Source organism: Bison bison, unplaced genomic scaffold (genome assembly GCF_000754665.1).
Source record: "Bison bison bison isolate TAMUID 2011002044 unplaced genomic scaffold, Bison_UMD1.0 scf7180017864482, whole genome shotgun sequence".
In the NCBI taxonomy this organism is placed as follows: domain Eukaryota; kingdom Metazoa; phylum Chordata; class Mammalia; order Artiodactyla; family Bovidae; genus Bison; species Bison bison.
In genome coordinates this window covers 5,272,142-5,284,549 of record NW_011495042.1, presented here as the reverse complement: position 1 = coordinate 5,284,549, position 12,408 = coordinate 5,272,142, and the positions used below count along the sequence as shown (strand labels likewise).

Below are 12,408 nucleotides of genomic sequence, written 5' to 3'. Positions count from 1 at the left end.
CCCTTTTTCTCCTTCTTTTTCTGCTCTCTCATCTGATGGCTCTCTTCCTTTTCTCGTTTCCCAGTTTCTAGTATCTCTGTTTTTGGTCCAGTCTCTTAAATACAGTATGGAAAAGCAATGTATTTTTAATCTACTAATCAAATAAGGACATAGGTATTTTTTTTTTTCCTTTATTGTGGTATAATTGACATAACTGACATAAATTGACATAAATTTAAAATGTACATTCTGGTGATTTGAAATACTTATGTATTGTGAAAGGTTTCCCTCCATTTGTTAATTAACATCCATCACCTCACAAATACCTCTCTCTCCTTTATTTATTCATTTTTTTTCTTTTTTGGAGAAAGCATGTAAGTTCTATGCTCTTAGCAAATTTTGATTATATAATACAGTGTTAACAACTATAGTCACCATGAGTACATTCAGGATTTTTTACTCTGAATGTAACATAAGCAACATGCTTATATTGCTCCTTCAGATTTGAAATAAAATTGATTATCACTTAGAAATGGATTTTGATTGATTTTTTAAAAAATGAGTGAATCACTAATCCTCAGATTTGGAGAAGGGGATCAACAGATCTTAAGTCATAATTCCTAGTAAACCACTGTAGCTTACCGAAATAGCTAATTGTCTTGAACAACTTGAGTTCCTCATTTTTCCACATGGTACATGTATCAGATATATCATGGGATCCTTTAGCACCATCTAATTTTTTTATTACATCTTGATTTACACAGTTACACAAGAGCTGGAATATTTCTCTGTTTTGTTCATTGTTTATCCCCAGTGCCTAGAACACTGCTAACAAATGTCAGATGCTCAACAAATAATTGTTGCTTTTAAGTTTGGAAGTCTTTTTTTTCCTTAATATTTAGTTTTCTTTATTTATTTGACTGTGGCGGGTCTTAGTTGCGGCTTGCAGGATCTCTGATGTTTGTTGGGGCGTGAAAGCTCTTGTTGCAGCATCAGGGACCTAGTTCCCTGACCAGGGATCAAACTCAGGCCCCCTGCATTGAGAACACAGAGTCTTAGCCAGTGGACCACCAGGAAGTCCCTATTGCTTTTCATTTCAAATCTACAGTTTCATTCTCCTTCCTAATCCTGAATAGGTATCATGACTTTTTGGAGTAATCGTTTTGTTCACTGGGATAACTTAAAGATGGGTTTATAAATGTAACCATAGGATTTCATGTTTAGATACTGCTTCCTTCCAGTTCAGTCTCCACTTCAGTCCACAGTTTATATCCTCAGCTAAACTGTCATTTACTCATCCTTCTAAAGGACTCTTCCTTAACTATCTCAGGCATCAGAAAAATAACCCAGCAATTGATAGTAATAGTTAATACTTACTGAGCCCTGATTCTTTATCAGGCTCTATTTTAGGCATATTACATGCATTGTCTCATTTTAGCCGTCCAGCAACCTGTTAAAGGTATACACTATTATCTGTATTTTGCAGACGAAACAAACACAAGGAGGTAAAAATAACCTGCCAGGTGATACAACTAAGATCTGAACTCAGGCAGCCTGAACCCAGACACCTTGACTTGTACACACTAACAAGAGTCTAATTTCCCAGTATTTAACTTGCCGGAGAATGAGATAACTACACCCCACACGACCCAGCACCGTTCCACACCTAACAATTCCATCCACAGAAGTGGAACCGTATTCAGATGTACCCAAGGATTAGGTCCAAGCTTTTCAGTTGTTCTGGTTCCCTGCCAATTGGTTTATGTGTTAGCAGGAAGCAACTTGAAAGTACTTATAATTACTTGTGACAAAGTAAAGTTGATCACCAAATCTTTATATTCAGTAACTCCACTGTCACTGAAAACCAACCGTTTTTAAGAGATTCTTTATTTCCATTTTTCCCTTTCTCTTAAATTCCTCTTCATTCAAATAAAGTCACTTTATTTTGTCACCTCAGGCTATAGACATCAATTTAATAGCCAGTTTTGAATGGGAATGTTATAAAAATCTAGGGAAGGGTATGATTGGCTCATCTTGACTCTGGATTTTCATGGAATCAGTCACCAATTTGGGGGCAGGGAAGTCAGTGGTAGACCAGGTATTTAACTCAATGGGATAGAAATTAGTCATTTGGAAGCATTTATACACTTTCGCCTTCTCTCAGTGCACCAAAGAGACTTTTCATTTGAGAGCACCTTGGAGAAGGAAATGGCAACCCACTCCAGTATTCTTGCCTGGGAAATCCCATTGACAGAGGAGCCTGGTGGGCTGCAGTCCATGGGGCCCCAGAGAGTCGGACACGACTGAGCAACTTCACTTTCTTTCTCTTTTCTTTCCCCTGTCCCTTAGAATAGTTGATTTTACTAGGTCAGTTCCTGCATTTTTGTCAGGTATTGGAGAATGAGTAGAAAGGGGCTGGACGTGAAAAGTTGGAGGAGATTTAAGTTGCCACAGTTCTAAAGAGCTGGGACAGAGAGGAAGGAGAGATTGTGACATTACTGGGCTGGGGGCGGAGGACATGTTGAGTTAGGAGGACTTTTGCTGAAGGAGATGCTTTGGAAAGCATAGGACATGAAAAAGTCAAAGGAAAGGGAGGTGAGAAGGGTCTCCTGTGGTTTTGAGTTGAGCCTCCTTGAATGTCTGGTGACTCAGTAAAGAATCTGCCTGCAGTGCAGGAGACCCAGGTTCAATCCCTGGGTTGAGAGGATCCCCTGGAGAAGGGAACGGCAACTGCTCCAGTATTCTGGCCTGGAGAATGCCATGGACAGAGGAGCCTGGCAGGCTATAGTCCATGGGGTTGCAAAGAGTCAGACATGACTTAGCGACTTTCACTTAACAGCACACCATTGTGCAAATAGAATGAAAACCAAGAAAAGCCTAATGGATTTATTAAGAAGGAGCCCCCTTGTCACTTTTGCTTGAGTTTCAGTAGAAAGGTGGGTGGCAAAAGCCACACTGAAGTGGGTTGAGTGAAATAATGGAAAGTGAGAAAAATGTTCAAATACATTTGAAAACTAGTGAGCTAAATAGCTAAGCAGATTGTTATTGTTGATACTGTTGGGTTTTTTCCTGATCATGGAGCTTACAGAACATATGCGATGTTAATGTACTTTATTAATCTCCAAATAGGAACAATATGTGCAGATTCATTTCTGGTGGAAGCTTTTCCACTGGAAAATCTTGAGGAATCTAGTTATCCATAGAATGCATATTTGGGGAGATGCTGCTGTAATCTTTCACAAATAAGATGATGTTGGCTGTAACTTTGAGATTAATATTCTTGTTTTTAAAGTTTCTTAGATCTCTAAGAAAATATTTTCAAGAATGAATGTTGAATTTTACTGGGTATTTTTCTGGTGGTTTTTGAGATAGTCATGTGGTTTCTTTTAAAGTTTGACCCAGTACTGGAACACATTATTCTAATAGGTTTTCCAATATTAAATCTTCTTTGTCTTTCTGAGATAAATACAACTTTATTATGGTATTTTATTCTTTTACTGTTCTATTGGCATTTGTTCTTTAGCATTTTATTTGTACATTAGCGTCAATATTAATAAGTGAAGTTGGTATTTTTGTTCTTGTTAGGTGTTGAAAATTAATTTGGTCACTCTTTTTCTTTCTACTCAGAAACAATGTTTGTAGCAAAAAACATTTCTGCCTTGAACACTTGAAAAAAATTATCTATAAAATTATCAAGGCCCAGAGCTTCTTGGGGAAGTAATTCTTTGATAAGTTTTCAGTTGTTTCCCTTTTTAATTATTTTCCTGTTTCTTAAGTCAACTTTTACCATTTCAGACAGAGTAGAGTAAGTTGAATTATCGTCTACTTAGATTCTGATAGAAAGCCTGTCTCAGATAATAGAAAGGTGGATGCGTAGACGTGAACAGACCCTGTCTAGTGTGGGTTCTGTTGAAGTGGGAGGGGCTCGTCTGCTCTGTTTGCAGCCTCGTTCTCTGGCTTACATCGATAAGGAGAGAGATTTATGAATGAATGACTCTACACCGTCTGCATTTAACTGATCAGACGGGGAACATGAAAGGACTATACCCCTTGGTATATACGGCTCCCAGAACAGATCTTGTTTCTGCCCGATTATTACATTTTATGTCTGGAAACTATACCTTCTATGGCACAGTGCACTTCTAAATGGATACAAGAGAGTGGATTACTGAGTTTACCAAAGGGAAGGGGCTTGAGAAAAAGTTAGACTTTCTGAAAGTCACAGAAACTGGCCCAGTTTTCTGTCTGGTCCAACTCTTAGGGCCACAAGGTAGGAATATGTAGCAGTTTCCAGAGAGCTTAACTTTCTTCCTATTAATTTTTTTTTAATGAATTCATATTTATTTCAGGTGAGTGTCAAGAAAAGCTAGTATGATTTAATCTTAGCCTGGAGTAAACATTCTTTACTTTTTCAGATAGAGATTTTATTCAAATTTTTCTAAGTGGTAATCCATCGTAGATAAGCTGTTTCTCATGTATTATGTGTATTATATGTTATGAACAGTTTTGATGTGGGGACTCCTTTCATTTTTTACTAACAGATGAGAGAGTGTTTCACATGCAGACTACATTGTTACAATACAGATCAACAGTCAGAAAGCAAAAAGCATGCTGGTCTAAAACAGGCAAGTTAGCTCTGTCTGTGCCCCATGCTGCACACAAAATAGTTACCTTAACCGTTGATACTGAGTTCACATTAGGAGGTTTTCAATTTCCAAACAGAAGTACTAACCAATGCTGGGGAAACAAACAAATAATCAAACAAACTACACTGGCTGCAGTTTATATTCTTTTAATGCAGAAATAGCAAAATGGGAAAACATTTTATATTCACGATCCACTATGTTTATGCCTTTTATACAGTTCATGAGGCTCTCACAGCAAGTATACTGAGGTGGTTTGCTATTCCCTCCCCTGGGAAAGATTGAGGGCAGAAGGAGAAGAGGGCATCTGAGGATGAGATGACTGGAAGGCATCACCAATGCAACGAACATGAACTTGGGCAGACTTGGGAGATGGTGAGGGCCAGGGAGGACTGGCGTTCTGCAGTCTATGGGGCCGCAAAGAGACATGACTGAGCAACTAAACAGCAATGACAACACGTTTGTGCCATTCACAAATTAGTAATAGATTAGTTTCTGCAAATTCCAGATGGAAGGGTGCAGAATTTAAAAAAAAGAAAAGAGAAATGAGAATTTGGAGGAGGTTAGACTGGGCAGAATGTTGGGTCTGGCTGTTGGGACTTTGAAGGCCCTGATGATAAGGCTTTGGCACTGGGTGCTGTTTTGTCTTTATGGACACACAGCTATTCTCGGATCCCTGAGTCCTTTGTAAGAGCCAAGGATACACATTCTTAGACCTTTGGCATGATTACTCAATAATCTTCTCTCTGCGTCTTCCTTTATAAATCTGACCGACTGGGAAGGGAGTTTGGGGGAGAATGGATACATGTATGTATAAGGCTGAATCCCTTTGGTGTCCACCTGAAACTGTCACAACATTACTAATTGGCTAAACTCACAAATAAAATAAAAAGTCTAAAAAAATTTTTTTTTAAAGGCTCCACATGAAATGTGTGACATCTCTTGTCTCTAAATGGTTGTGACACTTTTACTTTAGGTTAGCAGGCATGTGCCCTCTAGAACAAGCTTGTATTTTCATAAATGTCATCTTTGCTGTGTATAACTTTTATCAATCACCTATCTTTTGAGGTTAGTAATCCTTTTAAGATCTAGTTTTTCTTAAGTCTGCATGGCAACATAGGTGCGATTATTAATTCTGCATAAAAGATGGGTGAGACAAAGGACCTTGACTCATGATCAGTGACAGACTTGTCTTTTCAGGAAGATTCTCCATGATTTATGAGTCAGTCTGTTGTTTGCTTCTAGAGAACACAAAGTGTTTTAAGCTCAGGGAAAGCAAACATTCAAGATGAAATCCAACAGAGGAAATACATGTACTTCTGCTTATCCATTTTGACAGATGAGTTTGTCTAAGAATTTTGAATATGTGTGTATATTAAAAATCTTCTTTCTTTTCAGTTGTTCAGGTTTGAAAGAAGCCACAACATACAACTCTAAGCCAGAGACATACAAGAGGGACGTTTCTGTAAACAAGTGTCATTCCTGAACAGTAGGTAAACTCAGAATTTATTGTACTAAATTTGTTTTTAAAAGAATCTTTAAAAAAAAAACTGTGAATGCTTCATAGTATTTTATTGCAAAATTTCTTAGAGAGCTTTTATTTTGACTATCAGAATACTTTCTACTGTATAATCTACCAGTCAGTGAACAGAGGCCACAGTAACTTACTTGTCTAAGACAAAACAAAGATAGGAAAGTGACCTAGAAGCTGAGAAAATAACTCAGATCCTTAGAAAATAAGTCTCAAGTACATTATATTAGATTCCTGTGTTAGTAGTTAAATTGAGAGAAAAATAAAAATATCTTGCCTGATTCCCTGTAAGTCTTGCAGCCATGATGCCAGGTTACAGAGGAGAAAGTAGCTTAATTTATCCAATGCTCAGGTATATATATTCTATATGGGGTATTAAAATCCAGTGCTTCAAATGGCTACAGGAAGGTTTTAAAAAAAAATTAATTAATTACAAAAATAAAATCCAGTGCTACAGTTATTTATTTTATTATTCAAATAATTCCAACTCCCAGTGACCAAGGCTGGAATAATTTGAACAATAAAATTTTTAAAAACTACAGCTTTGGATTACAACCCCCATCTATATACAATCATGTATGTATGTGTGTCTATGTATATACATATCCACACACACATGATTCTATACTGATATAAAGGGCTTCTCTGGTGGCTGAGATGGTGAAGAATCCACCTGCTAATGCAGGACACACAAGTTTGATCCCTGGATTGGGAAGATTCCCCTGGAGGAGGAAATGGCAACCCACTCCAGTATTCTTGCCAGGAGAATCCCATGGACAGAGAAGCCTGGCGGGCTACAGTCTGTGGGGTTGCAAAGAGTCAGACACGACTGAATGAGTAAGGCACAAAACAAAATAAATGAATGACTGAATGAATAAGTAAATGGAAGGAGAAGTACTTTTCTGTACAGAAGAATTTAAATTAGTAAATGTGAAAGGGATGAGGGAGATGGAAAATTGCCTTCAGAGAACCCCAGCAGCAGTGACTGCTCCCGGCAAGGCCACTGACCAGTACTCAGGAGATGAGTGTCAGGAGGAGCAGAATATGGACACAGAACCTCAAAGTGTCTCCCTCCAAATATTTATTAATTACAAAAAGAAAAGTAGTTACTTTATGGGGGAGAATCCTGGCAGAGCCCACTTTAACCAAGTAATCCAGGTCAACAGGTTTATATCCACAGTAATAAGACATATTGAAAAGGGCCCATCAGGTCCTCAGAATTCTTCCCCAAAATTCATAACAGTAGTTGAATCTGAGAAAATGTTGGGCAAGTCTAAATAGACATCCCACGAAGTAGCTCAGCAGCGTTCTTCAGCAGTGTCCAGGGCATGAAAGACAGGGAAGGACCGAGGTGCTGATCGTTCAGTGTGTGCACTTCACTGTGTGCCAAGTATACCTCTTAAAAAAAAGAAGAAGAAAGAGTGAGAAACTGAGCAAATAAGGAGAAGCAGCTACAGAGCACAATGTGGGATCCTGGATTGGGCCCTGGAACTGAGAAAGGGCCTGAATGGAAAAACTGGTGAAATCCGAATAAACCTGTTTACATTCTCGTGCCAGTTCATTTATTAGTTTTCCTTGTTGGGCTGCCGTTGTAAAATGTTCACAGTAGGAAGCCCAGCACAAGTGACATGGGAACTGTATCTTTGCTTCTGTCAACCTGAAATTATTTCAAGATGAGACGTTCTTTCGAAGTTACATTGGAGTCCCTCAGTAACCATTCTTATTAGATTCTCACTGGTTTTCAGAGGGAGTTTCTGTTTGTCGGCCAACTTTAGAACACTCTTCTCATCAAGGATTACACCTTGAGCTCTTTCTTAATCCTGTGTGTGCACAGCGCTTCCTTAGGCTCCACAGCCTTCCTCCCCACATAGTTCTTCAGTTCCACAGGCTTCCTCCTCAGGTAGTTCTCCAACCAGTTGCTTCCAGCCCCTAGAACACCTGTGAGTGGGGGAGAACACCCACAAGGCGCTGCGTCCTCAGAAACCACCTCTTAGCGAAAATTTTAGCTGGCGATGGTCAGGGTGTGACTTCAGTGTTCAAACTAAGTCTACATCTCATTAATGATCTCTTGGCCCACCGTTCTTCTTGATGCAAGACAGCATTTGAACAAGCCTGTAGAATTAGGAGCCTTATATTTGAATGGTGAAGAGAAGAGAAGCTCATGCTGTTTTCAGGTAAAATTTCTGAGAGTTCTGTGAATACAAGGAATAATAAGGGAACTTTGATTCTTAAAGGAAGTCGATAGCTGCATTGTTTGCTTTGAAAATGAGTTTAACTGAAAAAAAAACCCAAAGCCACTTTAAAATCAAAAGACTGAACTCCTGAAAGACCAAGTAAGGGGCAGACATGTACTCTGGCTTCTGAAAATGAGCATTTAGGCTTGAAAAACAAAAATACTAAGTATTAGTTCTTCCCTGAAGGTTTTTTGTCATCAGCTCTCTTGTGTGTTCAACCAATTTGGTAAACTACACTAGTTCAGAAACTTTAAGAGAAACAAGAAGAAACCGAAGTGTCATCTAGAATAGTCAGATTCATAGAGATGGCAAGTAGGCTGGTGACCAGGAGCTGGGAGGAATGGGAATGGGAGTTTAGTGTTTAAAGGGAACTCAGTTTCAGTCTGGGAAGATGAAAAAGTTTTGGATGGTAGTGATTGATGCAGAGCAGTGTGAATGCACTTAATGCCACAGAATTGTACATTTTTAAATGGTTAAAATGGTACATTTTTTATGTAAGTGTATGTTTTACCAGCACTTTAAAAAGTGAAAAAATAAGTAGAAGTCTTTAGCAGTTCCATTCCCCTTCTTTCTAGGGTGCCCAGCTTTGAGCAGAATCTCTGACTGGGGGTGTTTCTCCTTCTGAGGAATCTTTTTTAAAAATCTAGAGATGGTTTCCTGGACATCACTTACCAACCAGAAGTTTAAATGGCCCCGTATCCTAAGTGGTGCAAGTAGAAAGGAGCCCGGCACACAGGAAACAGGAGCGCTGGGTAGTCAGGAGAGTTGCTTTTGGGTTAATTTATAACTAAGACAAATGAATCTATAAAAAGAAGAAAAGCCCCATAAGAATTATGTTAACTGATGGTAAGGGAGAAAAAAGGGTTTAGATAAAAGATATCTGAACTCGTTTGGTCCCAGTGGTTTTATGGCTGAGGAATTCAATTAGAGGTGTACCGGCCAGAGCAAATCGCAGTCCTGTAAATTACTAATAGGACCCCACGATCTTTATCGTTTTCTGTATGTGCTCACATGCAGGGTTCAGGCCTGCCCTCTGTAAATACACTTTCTGCTCAGCTATGCTGCTAGGTATGCACTCAGAGCTGCAGGACTGGAACAGAGATAGGGTTCTGAAACCTTCCAGGTGGGGAGGTGGTACGAATAGCAATAAGATTAGGAACTAGGACAGATAAAACGACTCTGGCTCTTGAATTTGGGCCATTGGGTTTGTCTCATGTCACATTAAATTCTTTCAAGATGTTTTTGTTACTGAAAAGCTGTGAAATATCTTTTACAAGAAAAAGACCACCGGTAATCACACTATACTAAACTAAGAAACTACTATTCTAACTTCTGCTTAGTTTGTTGCAGTTCTAGCTGACCTATGTATGTTTTTAAATCACTAACAGTTATGGTTTATGTCGTATTTCTGCTTCTTTCCCTGTTAGATTACGTATCTTTCTCCCTTTTTACCTGGCTTTCAGATGTCATAATGACAACACGGTAGTTCATCTTAGTGATATCACAGAATTTAGTAAGCCAGTTTTTAGGTGGCTTCTAATTTTCTAATTGTTACACAGTTACTGTTGATTCTTACTCAGTTACATACAGTGAATATCTTCATGCACATACTTCACTTTTCAAAAAAGTCATTTTCTTCAGATTAATTGCTTTAAGAGGAGTTCTATGTTTAAGGCTTTGAGCAACTATATTTACTCCTGCATTATTCGTTTTTATGACATTTCACATTGCTCTGAGAATATATTAGCAACAAACTGAACAAAAGCATATTTCCAGAGCATGTGTTTAAATGATTTCTGTTCATTTGAATCTATTATTGTTTAGCTCTGGGTGTGTGTGCGTGTGTGTGCGTGTGTGCTGCAGAATGAGGTTGGAGAGTGAAGAGTTTCACTGGTTGTTTAGATATTAGAATAATATGGGCTTTGGGGTAGTTTCAGGGTTGTGTCAGGAGGTGTTGGTTTTGTTCTGGGTTAGGAAAAACCAACTTGGTTGCAATGAAGTTGCAGATTATTTCCTGGAGCTATGCCAGATTTAAATCAGACGTAAAGCCTGTGCTGGAGGTCCCCATGGCCTTTAAGTCTGCATGTTGCTGGTTGTTATAAAGGAATGATGGCTTTTGAAAATGCAGGTTTAACTAAGTAGCACTTCCAGACAGACAGATACAAATGCTTTTTTAAGGATTTATTTCAATCAAATATTTTAAATTGGTAGTTTGAATATTTGATCAGATCAGATCAGATCAGTGGCTCAGTCGTGTCCGACTCTTTGCAACCCCATGAATCACAGCACGCCAGGCCTCCCTGTCCATCACCAACTCCCGGAGTTCACTGAGACTCACGTCCGAGTCAGTGATGCCATCCAGCCATCTCATCCTCTGTTGTCCCCTTCTCCTCCTGCCCCCAATCCCTCCCAGCATCAGAGTCTTTTCCAATGAATATTTGAAGGGAATAGTAATTTTAGGATAAAGATATAATGATAAGAGAAAATTTTAAGATACAAAATTATATGTTTAAAATGTATTATAATGAATAGAAAAAGATTATTGGTGATTGTCTTTCACTTTCATGCATTGGAGAAGGAAATGGCAACCCACTCCAGTGTTCTTGCCTGGAGAATCCCAGGGACGGGGAGCCTGGTGGGCTGCCGTCCATGGGGTCGCACAGAGTCGGACACGACTGAAGCGACTTAGCAGTAGCAGTAGCAGTCTTCCCTGTTTATTCTAAACTCTCATTTGGGGGTTAAGTGTAACAGTTAATGATGTGAAATAGAGGTTACAGCTTTTTAACTACAATCCAGTGTACTATACATTTTACTATCAAATAAGCTACATAATAACAACAATAAAGATCATTTAAAGAAAAAGGTTATCTATAATCAACATCGTTATTGAAACTAATTTCTACAAGTTGCTTTCCTGTTCTTAATAAATATACACACATTTTTGTATGTTTATATAGAATTTGAGAAAGAAAATACACTATCCCTGACCCTCGATGTCTGTGAAATTAGGAAATTATGATAAATGATTTCTAAGTTATCTTTTCATTCAAAAACAGTATTTTAAAACCTGTGTCTAAACTCTGTAACATCTTCTGGAAAAACATATAAATTGATCACAATGAGTACTATCTTTACCTAAAAAATGTGAGTCACTGCTATGAAATGTAGAGGATTAACTGCAAAAAATTAAGCCTGAAAGAAAAACTTCTGTAATGTTCACAGTTTATTAAACTGAAGAATTCATGGTAAGGTGAGGGGTTTGACTATTTGAGACTCCTGAGTAATAATTTCAATAAAGCAATGTTTGGCCTCAAGTAGTAATTTTAATAAAACTTACTGTACAAAGGTCTGATAAGAGAGAATACAAAAAATTACTTTTGTCGATGACTGGATTTTCATTTATAACTGTGCTTTCATTCTTGTAAGAGAAAAAAAGTTTTTAATCTTTTTATAATCTCATAATTTTAGTGTTTTCATGAACTAACAGTGTGTAAAATTACTGATTTTTGGCACCTAGTTAGACCAGTTAGGAAAAATGTACACGTCTTCCTAATCTCTCCTTCCAGGATTTTGTTTGCCATTTTAGAAATGCCGGTAATGAGCTGTGCTGTCCTGGCTGTAGCTTGCTTGATTCGTTGGCTACTCCCAATACCGTGCATAAATTCTGCCATATAGGATCAGCTTAACATGGGAAGAGCTTCACCACTGGAGCCATCGCTATTCCATGGACCATGAAGTGAAGCATCTGTGATCTCTCTGTATTATTCTAGTTGTTGTTTTGACTTTTCTTTCTTTACACTTACGAACTCCTTGTCCTTCAGTCCAGATCTTGTGATCTGAAATCATTTAAATTATTAAAAGTTTGATATTTTTAACCTTTTATACTCTCAGTAGACAGGACATAGGAAATTTAGTGACGTAAGCATCTTTAATAATCTTTAAAAGTCATAAGACTTGGTAGCTGGGACAAGAAACAATTAGGCATAAATTTCAGGGAAATACCAAAATGGCATGACTTGTG

General features: G+C 38.2%; 1 protein-coding gene across 2 annotated transcripts in view; it reads left to right on the top strand.

Annotated features, from left to right (window-relative positions):
- The window catches only part of PPARG (peroxisome proliferator-activated receptor gamma), a 124,009-nt gene that overhangs the window by 16,438 nt on the left and 95,163 nt on the right, over positions 1-12,408 (top strand). The window contains exon 2 of one of the 2 annotated variants that reach the window (XM_010862472.1): positions 6,021-6,111. The gene's annotated coding sequence lies outside the window, so the exon portion shown is untranslated. Of the gene's footprint in view, positions 1-6,020; positions 6,116-12,408 lie in introns of both variants that reach the window. The other variant, XM_010862471.1, reaches the window with a different exon arrangement.